Raw genomic sequence first — 13,488 nt, forward strand, 5'->3', positions numbered from 1 at the left:
TTATCTAAATAAAATCACAACTTCCAACTATCATATATTCTCCCCTTTACTAGTTCCCGCTGACAATGAGAATTGATTTAAGAATTGATTTTTATAAAAAAAATACCAGATTCCGATTCAATGTGAGTACACTAAAGTGACGTTCCGTACTAAGTAAGTAGAGGACCCGGAACTCCGTGTCCATTTCTTTATCTATTCAATGTCTGGCAGTAGAAAACTTTCATTAGCACCCAATTTAGAACGATCTTTTATCAAAGGGATTCTACGACGAACCCAGATAACAAACCAGAAAATCTCCTTGATCATAATCAATGACGGAAGGCAAGCCCATTGCCCACAAAAACATCCCATTACAAAGAATCGACCTCTCACCACAGGGTATATCCCCGCTTGCACCTTCAGCATCCTCAAACGAAGGACACCAAAGAACGAGTAGAGCTAAGCCTACCGATTTCCAAAAATGAAGCAAACCACCAAAACAAAGCAAGCCCGCAAGCGAGAAACTACCAAAGCAAACGACAAACCAACATGCCTCCAAGGTGAGACCTGGACCCCCAAGTCAAACCCTTTTCCCACAAAAAAAAAAACAACCCAAAAACACAAACAAACTTCTAACAAAAATGCTAGTCTAACTTAAACAAAAAAACTCCAAAACCTTAAAACGATTTACTCTTCCGATATCCTTGTAGGAAGATTCGTTAACTGGAGCTACATAACTTTCATGAAGTCGATCGTGACCCAATGCAAGAACAATAGATACCACCGACATGTCAAAACAACGAAACACATAAGGGACAAGCCACCTTCCCAATTTTTCCAGAGCAAAGGTCACATTCAAAAGGCGTTACATCCCAAAGCCGAAAGGCGATTAACTCAATACGAAATCAAAAACCATAGCAAGAAGCTACTCAGGCTGAAGCCAAGGCCCAAGCCAAAATCAAAACAAAACCAGATTGAAACCCTTCTCGAAAGGCCGAAATCCATAGAAAGCATGAAACACCAAAAACCTCGGACCGATGAGTCTAAAACACAAAAAACTCAGACCAATGAGTCCAACACAAAAACCTCGGACTAATGAGTCCAAAACACAAAACCTCGGACCAATAAGTCCAACAGACAAAATCCCGGACCAATAATCCAAAATTCCAAGTCCAGGACCAATGAGTCCAAAGCCCAGGACCAATGAGTCCAACACACAAAATCCCGGACCGGTGAGTTCAAAACACCAAGTCCAGGACCAATGAGTCCAAAGCCCAGGACCAACGAGTCCAACACACCAAATCCCGGACCGATGAGTCCAAAACACCAAACACCAAAACCTCAACCAACACTGCTTCACCTCTAAGTCCTTCTAGAGACTGTTACAGGGAGACCTATCTAGGATTCTGAGGATTTCCCTCAAGCTCGTAATATCACACCTTAACTTTTAAGGTCCAAACATGGGATTCTGATCCCATATTGTTTATCAACCATTTCGTGCTCAGGCCACATCAAGCCTGAGACCCCATTCCGCACCATATTACAAGTCGTTACCCATCGACCTAAACATCACAAATACAAGCTCCAGATTTTTATCTATCAAACAAACCTCTTATTACCAAGCTTCACATTCCATAATGTTGAAGCCATGTTCACCCTGACCCAGATACAAAGTCTTTAAAAACATTGCTCCCCGGAACGGGACATGACCATTTTATTTTTAGAGTCCACTTTTTAGTGTGCTCAAATAATAAGAAACATTTTCACAAACAATGCCTCTTCGATTCATGATCAAGAGGGAATTCTCTCCAATCAACTTTCAAGTCACCAAACGGAATTTACCGTCGTGACCCTCAGCTCCAGATTTTTATCTGTAAAACAAACCTATTATTACCAGGCTCCACATTCCATAATGTCGAAGCTATGTTCACCCTGACCCAGATACGGAGTCTTCAAAAGACATTGCTCCCCGGAACGGGACATGCCCATTTCATTCTTAGAGTCCAGTTTTTAGTGTGCCCACATAACAAGAAACATTTTCACAAACTATGCCTCTTCGATTCATGATCAAGAGGGAGTTCTCTATAATAAACTTTCGAGTCACCAAATGGAATTTACCGTCGTGACCCTCAACTTCAGATTTTTATCTGTCAAACAAACCTATTATTACCAGGTTTCACATTCTATAATGTCGAAGCCATTTTCACCTTGACCCAGATACAGAGTCTTCAAAAAACATTGCTCCCCAAAACGGGACATGTCCATTTCATTCTTAGAGTCCACTTTTTAGTGTGTTCACGTGACAAGAAACATTTTCAAAAACTATGCCTCTTCGATTCATGATCAAGAGGAAATTCTCTCCAATCAACTTTCAAGTCACCAAACGGAATTTATCGTCGTGACCCTCAACTCTAGATTTTTATCTGTCAAACAAACCTATTATCACCAGGATCCACATTCCATAATATCGAAGCCATTTTCACCTCGAGCCAGTTACAGAGTCCTCGAATACTTTGCTACCGAGGACGGGACATACGCAATCTAACCTTAGGGTCCACTTTTTAGTGTGCTCACATGATAAGGAACTTTTTCACAAAGGATATCTCTTCGACTCATAATCGAGGGGAACTCTCTCAAATCAATTCTTCGAGTCACCATACGAAATTTACCTGTAATATTCCATTTGGTGGTTGATCTCGCTTGGTGGATTGTCTTGATATTGGATTTGCTAGTGGATAATATGTTAGGAAGATGGAGCTAGTGGCGTTTGTGGATGATATTCGATAGTGTATGGAGTTGTGAGTAGCTATCTCATCGATCAATTTCCAAGCATTAGCATCAGTAGTGTTGTTTTGAAACCTCCCATTTGCAGAAGAATCAAGCAAGGCTCTATGATCGTCGTACAGCCCTTTATAAAACTGATTGCATAAAAACCAGATATGGAAACCATGATGAGGAACGGAGCGGACTAGTCTCTTGAAGTGAACCCATGCCTCATTAAGGTCTTCTGTAGGGATTTGTTTAAAAGTCGTGATTTGGCTTCTTAGAGCATTTGTCTTCTATGGCGGAAAATACCTCTTGTAGAAGGCAAGAGCGAGTGTATTCCAGTCTGTAATAGCATTAGCTTCCATGTCAAAATCACACAACCACTCTGCAGCACTATCTTGTAGTGAAAAAGGGAATAAAACTTTTTTTTACTTGGTCTTGCGTTACTCCGGCAGTCAAAGGGATGGAGCAGCAGTATGTAACGAACTTCTCTATGTGTTTGGCAGGATCATCAATAGCTCCTCCTCTAAACATGTTTTGCTCTACCAGGTTAATATAGGACAAACGGATCTCAAAGGTGCCATCATCGGTGGTTGGCAACTTGAATCCCTTAGGAATAGATGCAAGGGTGGGTTCTGAATGGCTTGCTAATGTGGCCATGATCGTAATAGGGGCAGAAGTAGATGTGTCTTCCTCTAAAGACTGATTTTATGCAATGAAAGCGGTGTAGGCAGAGTCAAGCGTACTCAAGTCTTCTGCTTGATGGATTTACTTTCAAAAATTTCGTCTAGCGCGGAAAGTCTTTTCTGGTTCAGAGTCGAATGGTACGAGCTCGTACCTCTGAGACCTGGGCATAAACTAAACACTTAAGAAAGGAATGAGAACGGTCTCAAGGAACTAAAGTTCCTTAAGACAAGATAAACTAAAAGAAGCAAATAGAGAATTGTTGCCTTCCCGGCAACGGCGCCAAAATTTGACTGGCTAAATCACATACCTATCAAAGATAAACCAACTGGCCTAAACTAATGTAGTAGAGGAAGTCGGGATCGTATCCACAGGGAGGCAAAAGTGGTCTAATTGCAGTTCTTAGTCCGTCTGAGTCACTAATTTCGGGGGTTGATTGGTTTTGTCTACTAACTAAAATAGCAAGCAACAGAAATTAAATTAAGGAAAAGGATTTAAAATAAGAGAAAAAGGCTAGGATATCGGGTCACCACGGTCAACATTGATCAAATATAAGGTCAACGGTCGGCATAAATACGGTCTGAGTGGTAATGAAAAGGTCCTTCCGGTCCGCTATTCGACCTAGAATACTAATTTAGCTTTCGCTCTAATTAGGATGGTCTATTGTTTGTAGTAGGTCTAAATTCTTCCAATATCTCGTTCTAGGGCGAAGTTTTCCGGGTCAAATAATTAATTACGTCGACTTAACCAATTAAATACTAGTAGATGCTACAATTAACAACACAAATTTATATTAATGTCAGACTTAATAATCTAGTTATGATCGTCTTATAACCATGGCTTCCCTACATCCTAGTATAGGAAATTTAGCTACGCATAATTAAATTGATAAACACAGCAATAATAATGAAAACTGAATTAAACATGTTGATGAGATGTAAAAAACAATTGAACATAAAGCTTGAAATTAATGAACAAGAACGAAATAAACAATAAGAATTAATTGAAGATTAAGGATTAATAAATTACCGAAATAGGGAAGAAAGATTACAAAGTTTTAGATCCGAAAATTCTAGAGCAAAGTAACGTGTATAAGAGAGTTTTGCAATATTGAATAATGACCTAATAAAGTTATGAGTTCCCCTTAAATAATAATAAGGGAAAATTATTAAACAAGCAACTAGTGGGCCGAAATAAAACTAACAAATCACGCAGATTTCATGAAACTGTCGATCGACCAAAATATCAGTCGATCGACTGAATCAAAACTCAGCAATAGTCAATCGGCTAAATAGGATGGTCCATCGACTTTTCTTCACAACACAGCTTGTCTTTGATGTACTTCCTTGCGTAATCACGCACCTCGAGGCATTAGCTTTTGAGGTGAAATATTCCAACATCCAAAATGCAACACTCGTCTTGGGTCCACACCTGCATAAAATGCAAAGTAACCCGAAGTAAACCATTCTTGGGAGGATAGTAGCTATTTGCTACGTAAAAAGCATAGAAATGTGTGCTAAATGGCAAAGAAAAGTCCATAAATAAAGCACGCATCAACTCAACACTAATCACAAACTATGGCTATAGACAATGAACAAACAAGGTTTAACATAAAAAGGGAGTTTCATGTGAGAACTTGATGAATTATAACTGAAGATGTAAACCCTAACAAGGAAGCAATTCAACAAACACTTAATGTTCAAGAATTCAAATGGAGATGAGACTTGGTGTAACGTCTCCTTAGAAACCAACAGATGGCAAGTTAGACTCTTTTTACTCTTCCTATATTACCAACCTACTACCACCATATCAAGATAGTGACAAACATAAATGAAACCATTCATATGCATCCATCAAATTCAACCAACAACTCAATACCATGCGAGGTGACTAAACATGGGCATGAAGATTTTTCACCAAGATACTTAGGCTAGGATCAATTCTCATAAGATAAACCCATACAAATGAGAAAAGACATGAACTTTACTACCTATTATGTGAATCCTTTAACTAAAATCAACACACAACATGTTTGCTTCAACAATCCTAGATAGATGAACCCATTTCTCTAAGATTTGCAATAGTCAAAAACAAAATGCAAGGATAGCTAAGCCATACATTCATTCACTTAACATATGAGAAATAAACATAAGGAAAGAGTAATTGGTAACTTAAAAGCGATTAAAGAGTCTTACAATACCAAAGATGGAAGAGTTAAAGAAAATTACACGAAGAAGTAAAGATTTAGCCTACCATAGTTTGATTATAACCCAAGAAATTGAGAAAGATTAACATGAAAATGGAGAGATTAAGTTTTAATTACTAAAATATTAAAAGCAAAAGCATAGCCGTCTTGGTCTCAAAACAAGTTGGCTATTTATAAGGCTGCACTCCTTTCTAGGTTAAAATGAAACTTGGGCTTTACGTTGCGCAAAAGGCAAGCTTTAATTCTTTGGCCTTTGAAGCTTGTCTTTATCATAACCCCCTCGACCTTGACTTCATGGCTTGGGGCTCCAAGTGACCGATCTTGAGCTCTAGTCGGAACTTAGGTAGCTTGACCCAACATCGATGATGTTGACCTGCCGGAGTTGACTTGGGTTGACTTTGCATTAATCTCCAACCCTTGCATAATATTGATTACAACCGGCTAATCACAAGCAAAATAGGAAATGAAACAACCAAGACTAAATTTGTTATAATAGCAACCTCCATTGATAACCCAAAAACCGATGGATTCCTTATTTAACCATTAATTTTATGCTACTTAATTTAATTAATAACACCTTATTGACTCGACCATATTTGATACTATCAAATACCCCCACACTTAGACTTTTCCTAGTCTCGAGCAAAACCCGAAATAAGCAATTTCACAAACCTACCAAGGAGTGTAAGTGTATTTGACCACTCTTCCCTCATAACTACCTTCTTATGTCTCCCTCTTGAATAATCCACCAATTAAAAGAAAATCTAGACTCTATGTTGACACAAACTCTTCTCTCACTCACCCTCCTTATATCACCCCACACACAAGACACGACATACCTCAAACTCCGACTCATCATCCCACAACTGCCCTCCTTATGTCTTCAAGTAAGAGATGACCACTCTCACCTTATCCCAAGGTGATAGAAAAATGGCCTATACATTCTCTAATCCATCATCACCACTTATAACATCCCCTTATCACTCCATACGAATGCAAGCCATGGTTACTAAGTTGGACAAAATCACAAGATTCACAACTTAGCAACCCAAGAAGAAACCACCGATTTGGGATACATTTTTGTGACTAAAAAAAAAAAATTAAATCCTAGAACTAACCTCCTTGCAAGTCCCTCCTTATCACTCCCTTCATATCCCTCCTTCTTTTTTTGTTTTTTTTCTTTCTTTTTCTCTTTTTTCTCTCTCTGTTTTTTTTTTCCTTCAAAAATCCCTCATTTTGCCTAAGGTACCCCTTAGAGTTTTCACCTTAGCTTTTTCCTTACCCCTCATTGGTGGGTTGCAACTAGTTTCTTCATTTTACCCGGAATGCCCTTTCGGGTTTTCATTTCGTCCTCGGCCACCTTTCCCAATCTTGCCTAGGTGTCCACCCTTGTAGGTTTTCACCTAGCCGGGATTTTCATTTTTCTTTTTTTTTTTCATTTTTTTGAATTGAATTGCATAAAAAAAACGAAAAGGTACATATATTACAATTTCAATTCCTCCCCCACACTTGGACAACACATTGTCCTCAATGTGGAAGAGGGGGAAACCAAGAGCTAGTGGGAACCCGAAGCACCACCTTGATCGTGGTTGCCTTGGTTCCATCTTTGAAACCTTGCTTAAGTGGTTTTATTCCTTCTTCTTCTTCTTCTTCTTCTTCTTCTTCTTCTTCTTCTTCTTCTTCTTCTTCCATACCCTTGATTATCTCATGAGTGATGGTTGGTGGGTCATTGGGGTTGATGTGCATACCAAATAAGGCTTCTACCAAGCCATGTGTTTCTTCATGAGCCTTTGCATCTTCATAGGAGTCATGGAGGTATGTTTGAGTTGCTTCCTCCCTAAACTTGTTGTGTTGCTCCCATTGTTGCCTTTTATAAGCGGCTTCCGCTTGTTGTTATTGCCAAAGCTTGGCTTGTGCTTCTTTTATTTCTCGGGCCACTTGAAACCAATCATTTTTCCCTTGTTCAATTTGGTTTAGCTTGGTGTTACACTCACCCCGCCAAGCGTTGAGGTCCACCCAACTACCATCTTGGTTTTGTTGCCATTGTTGGTTGAGATCTTATTGTTCATGTATGGGACCAAGTTATGTAGTCCCTTCCTTCTTTTAAGTAGTCCAGTAGTTGGGTTTCCCACCCCATGCCATGAGCACTTGAGCTACCCCCCGCCTCAAACATGGGAGTATCTTATGGTGTGGTAAAATCGTTAGTGTGCCCAGTGTGCGGAGGTATGAATGAACTCCCCTCAATTTGAAGTACTCCTTCATTTACTCTACTTCCTTCTACTATCTCATTTCCTCTTCCTCCTGTTCTTTGAGCATGTGTTCTTTGTGCTCCCCTTCTTTGAATCACAATATTTTCCGCATCTAGGTCGGAAAGGCAAAAGAAGTCATGTGCCATTAAGGCACTCGGTAAGGGAGAGTTGGGTGGCCTTGGAAGAAATAGGTACCCTTATTCATGGGCGGCCAACCATAACCCCCCCCTTAATGGATTGGTGCCAAGGATGTGGAGCATCTTGCACTTTTGTACGTTTTCACCATTGTACAATGTAGGACCTTTGGTTTTGTTAATGTCTTGGTCCTCACAAATCAAGCCTTCATAGTGATCAATAAATAAGGAAACCAAACCTCCTTTATTTATGTTCCCACCTCCTTTAGTACGGTGCTTAATACATGAATCGATGAACAATTGGCCCAATCCGGGCACCCTACCCCCTCCGGTAGTATGGTGTAAATCCACGAGCACACGACTTTGTTAATCTTGGTGGGTTCACCCACGGAAGTGAAAAGAGAAGTAAGGAAACAGGCTAAGATTCGGATGAGGGGATTGGTGATTGTGGATACCTCGTCATCCTTGTTTGTTACTCTAAAACCCGTGAGCTCTTCCCATAGATAATCCAACCTTCCCGGTGCAACTTCAATCTCCTCCGGGGCCCTAGACATGTAGAGTATGTCTCTTATCTCATCATATGTCTCCGTGTGCCATTTCTTATTTAGACGGAACCGAACAACTTTCTCACCATTTTCTTGCACCACCTCCTCAATCGTAGATATGAACTCAAGGGCATAAGAGCGATAGGTGTGATGCCAACCATCATCACTAATATAATACTCAAGCTCCACTCTGGTTAGCATTTGTTTAGCTAGTTCAAAGAGTCCTAGGTCCTTCATGGTGTCAGAGTCTAGAAACGCCGTGGTGACAAGGGGATGGCTTTTGGGTTCAATAAGACGATCATAGATGTTTTTGTGCCTTTGGGTCATGTTTTGATACCTCATGAATACTTCCTCATCACTAATCTCCTCTACTTCATCCGGCTCCTCCTCTACCCTTCTCTTACCCCTACTTGAGCTTATTTCTCTTGTTCTTGTCATTTTATCCTACAAAAGATGGGTACTAACAACACAAAAAGCACTTAATTTTTTTTTTCTCTTTGAGGCAATTCAACAAACACTTTATGTGCATTAGCTTAAGGTAAGTGTTTCAAGTGTATTTGATGATTCCTCCTTCCTCACCCAGAAAAATTTGACCACAAGCAAGCTAATTAACAACAATATAGCAACAATCAACCAACAAATTAACTAATTAAAGCTAATTTTCGAATTATAAGCTAGTAAGAGTAAGTGAAGTTTGGTTAGCTGTTTATACCTCCCCGAATTCCACCAAATGTGCTTGTTGTTATTCCTAGATGCTAGTGAACCCCTTCTTGATCCTTTAATCACCCCTTGGAAGCTTCAATTTAGTGATTTTAAAATATAGGGTTCTTGAACAAATTGGGGGAAATCTGTAAATTTGGGTGGATTTGAGTGGTTATTTGGTTGTTTCTTGCAAAAAGAGAGAGATTAGAGTGTTTAAATTATGATTTAATGAAGATTTGGGGGAGATTTGGAGTGATTTGGGGATTTGTTGAAGGTTTTCGAAATGGCTTGGTGTGTGTATGGTAAATGTTGGCTCAAAAAAAATGAAGGAAAGTGTAAGGAGTGTCGTGTATTTGGGGAGATTGAATTTGGTTCAGTCGAAAACCGCAGGATGCAGTATGGACCGCAAGATGCGGTTTTGTGATGATCTTCCTGCTGAATTCCTTTGCTTCGAGTTCCATACTTAACCATTTTGCTGCGTGATGTCTTCTATTCTTAACCCAACTAAGTGCTTGTTAACCCACCCTTCATATCTTTATCAATGTCCGATTTCTTCTCTTCGGCACGCTCTTCAAAATTCCCATATGCGCTCCTTCATCACTCAATATAATGTTATTAACTTCAAGGAGTTTTGATGCAGTTTATTTCATTAAGCTAGAATGCGATAAATGACAAGAATGTAAATGACGTGAATGTAAATTCTAACTAAGGAAAGCGGTAAATTCTATACTAGATATAGAATGTTTATAAAATTTGCCGTATATTTAACGTCGATGGCTCGACAAAGTGTCTCTTAGGCTTCAATCTTTGTAAAATGGGTCCTCCAATGTGAGCTCTTCTTCTCCATGTATTTCAATGCCTTCATGATAGATCTTGATTCTTTGCCCATTCACTTTGATTGTCTTTCCCGAGCTTGGATTCTCCACTTCAACCGCTCCATGGGAATAAACTTTTCTCACTATATAAGGGCCAGCCCATCGAGATCTCAACTTTCCGTAAAATAGCTTGAAACGATATGAAACATAAGAACTTTTTGGCCTTCCTTGAACTCCCTTCTACTTATCATTTTGTCATGCAAAACCCTTGCTTTTTCACTGTAAATAGCGGCATTGTCATAGGAATCTAGCCGAATCTCTTCAATTTCTTGAAGTTGCAGTTTCCTATATATGCAAACCCACTTCATCAATGCTTTGATTAAAGGCTTTAACGGCCCAATAAGCTTTGTGTTCCACCTCCACCGGTAGATGGCATGCCATTCCATAGATGAGTCAATATGGGGACATGACAATGGGCGTTTTATAGGTGGTCCTATAAGCCCAAAGAGTATCATCATTCAATCATTGGCTCCAATCTTTGTGGTCCAGGTTTACGGCCTTTTCAAGCACACCTTTTATTTCTCGGTTTGAAACCTCCGCTTGCCTATTAGTTTGAGGATGTGTTGGACCATATAGCTAATATGTTTATGTTTTGATGATGTCAAAGTGTTTTATATTTTATATACTCGTTGCGTGTAATCGTTTGTTAAGTATCTTAGAACTAACCTATTACGAGCAACAAAGAGGATTGTGACAATTGCATGAGAAAGTTCAAGCCTTCGTTCAAGATCAAACAAATTTAAGATTCATTCAAGTATCATGTGAAGACAAAGTTCGTCTAAAGATTTATCAAGCTTGGATGATGACGTAGCCTATACTCGAAGATCTCCTTGAAGATTAGAATAGTATAGGTGATTATCTCATAATGGTAATCAAGAATGAGGTTCTTGATTAGTAAAGTTATAGCTTTGCAGCTATAACTTTATTAGTTAAAGAGCTCAATGTTGTAGCTCTTCTACTATAACATTGAAGTGCTGAGTTTTTATACACGACTAATAAACATTTTGAAAATTGTTTTATTATTGTTTAAAGTTTATCTTAAATGTTTTAATGAAAGTATTTATGTTATAAAGCCGGTTTAGTAAGGAGTTCGGTTTTATGGTAAGCGTTAGTTGGTGGTTATGATGGATCAACTTATGAGTTGGACTTTACTACTAATTAGGGTTTTCATATAGCCTCTCTTTAAAACCTAAATTCTAATTATATATTAAGATTAAGGTTTGCATGATTCACGAGCATATGAGCCGTGATATGCCGTGTTACCTAAGAGATATTAGGTAATGATTTTATTCTATAATAAGATCTTTACATATCCTATATATCTTACTTAATATATTTATTTATGGTAAAAGATATTCTTGTATTAGGAAATCTTATCATAATCTTAGAATTTATAGTAAAGATAATATTTATAAAGATTATATTCTATCTTTTAGAATATTCTTTATTATCTTTTTTAGGCTTTTAGGGAAGAGATAATAAGAAGATATAATTTGTAAATTGTATCTTATTATTTCGGCTATTAGGGTTTGTATAGAAACCGTGTAGCCTACCTCTTCCTTGCCTATAGATACTTTGCTATTTACAACATCTAATAGAGAGACCTCAAGCACAAAAAATTGTTTTCATATTTAAAAAGCAAACCGTGTGTTTTAAGCAGAAAAACCGATTTGCAATTTTGAAAGGTCGTGTGTCATAAAACTCGCATACTTGTTCTTCGTTTATCGTTATAAGATAATAGTGCTTAGATTGATTTCTTAACTTGTTCATTAACGTGAACCTTTGTTGGACTCATTAGTGCTTTCTTATTAGCGTAAGTTAGTCACTCGAGTATTTAACGGTACTCATTGAGTTACGGCTAGAGTTAGTTGTACGAGTTGGGTTTGTAAATTTGTATTCCGTAGAAAGGTACTAAATTTATTATTCGAGAATAGTGGACGTAGGTTTCGACTTTTGAAACTGAACCACTTCAAAAATCCGTGTGTCTCGTCTTCTTTCGTTTGTTTCGTTTATTTTGCTTACTATCGTTAGTTGATTAATTAAAGTTTAACCAATAAGCTTTAAATAATCAATTACATACGCACATTCGAAAAAGTTTTAAAAAGTTTTAAATCCTCAATTCACCCCCCCTCTTGAGTATTTTGGATCAATAGACTCTTCAATTGGTATCAGAGCCTCGTGCTCTTGATTGCCTAACCGCAAAGAGGCTTATCTATTTTGTTTTTCATTTATCTTATCGTTTTATATTCCGCTGCCTATCACGTGATAAATGTATTTCAAATATCTCAAGTGTCCCGTCTTTGATGGGAAGAATTACGGATTGTGGAAAAACATGATGACTCACTATGTGAAAGGACACGATTGGGAGTGCTGGAGGATTATTCAAAATGGACCACACAAAATTCTTGTGGCATCCGAGGAAGGCACTACCTATGAAAAGAAAGAAGAGGACTATGTCGAGGCCGACTACAAAAAGGCCGAGAAAAACTCCAAAGCAATAAGTCTTCTCGAACGGAATGACTTCCACCGAGTTGATCGGTTCTCTTCATGCTCCACGGCCAAGGAGATATGGGATGGACTCGAATTAGCTTATGAAGGTACTTCCATTGTTAGGAAGCACCGAATCGATTTGCTTATGCAAAAATATGAGCTATTCATCATGGAGCCTAATGAGTCTCTAGATAGTATGTCCGCAAAGTTTTCAAGCATCATAAATGAACTGAAAAACCTAGGTAGGAAATTCTGTACCGAGGACATTGCCAGAAAGGTTCTTAGGAGCCTCACTAAGAAGTGGCATGCTAAGGTCACTGGAATGGAGGAATCACGAGATCTTGAAACCCTTTCCTATCAAGAACTCATTGGTGCTCTCATGGCCCATGAAATTACTCTTAACAAAGACGACGCTGAACCAAGTCGCAATAAGAGTATGGCCTTAAAGAGCGAAGAAGTGGACTCTGACCTAGAGGATGAAACTGTCTTGTTTTCACGACGTTTTAAAAACAAGATTTTCCGAAATAAACAAACAAAATCATCCTATAACAATAATAACAACAAGTCATTCAACAAAAAGGTTAATGACTCGAAGTCATCCTTCGCCAATAGAGGTTGCTTAAAGTGTGGAGAATCTGGTCATATGATCAAAGATTGTCCAACATGGGAGAAGATAAAGGACAAGACGAAACGTGAGAAGACAAAGAGAGAATTCAAGCAAGTTATGATGGCTTCGTGTTGGGGAGACCTTGATTCAGAAGATGACGAGGAATCTGAAGACGACGAAGTAGCAAACCTTTGTCTCAGCAGTGTTAGTCTTGACCTAATCTCCGACAGTGACGATGAAAGCATAAATTC

The sequence above is a fragment of the Silene latifolia genome, chromosome Y, assembly GCF_048544455.1.
Source record: "Silene latifolia isolate original U9 population chromosome Y, ASM4854445v1, whole genome shotgun sequence".
Taxonomy (NCBI): Eukaryota; Viridiplantae; Streptophyta; class Magnoliopsida; order Caryophyllales; family Caryophyllaceae; genus Silene; species Silene latifolia.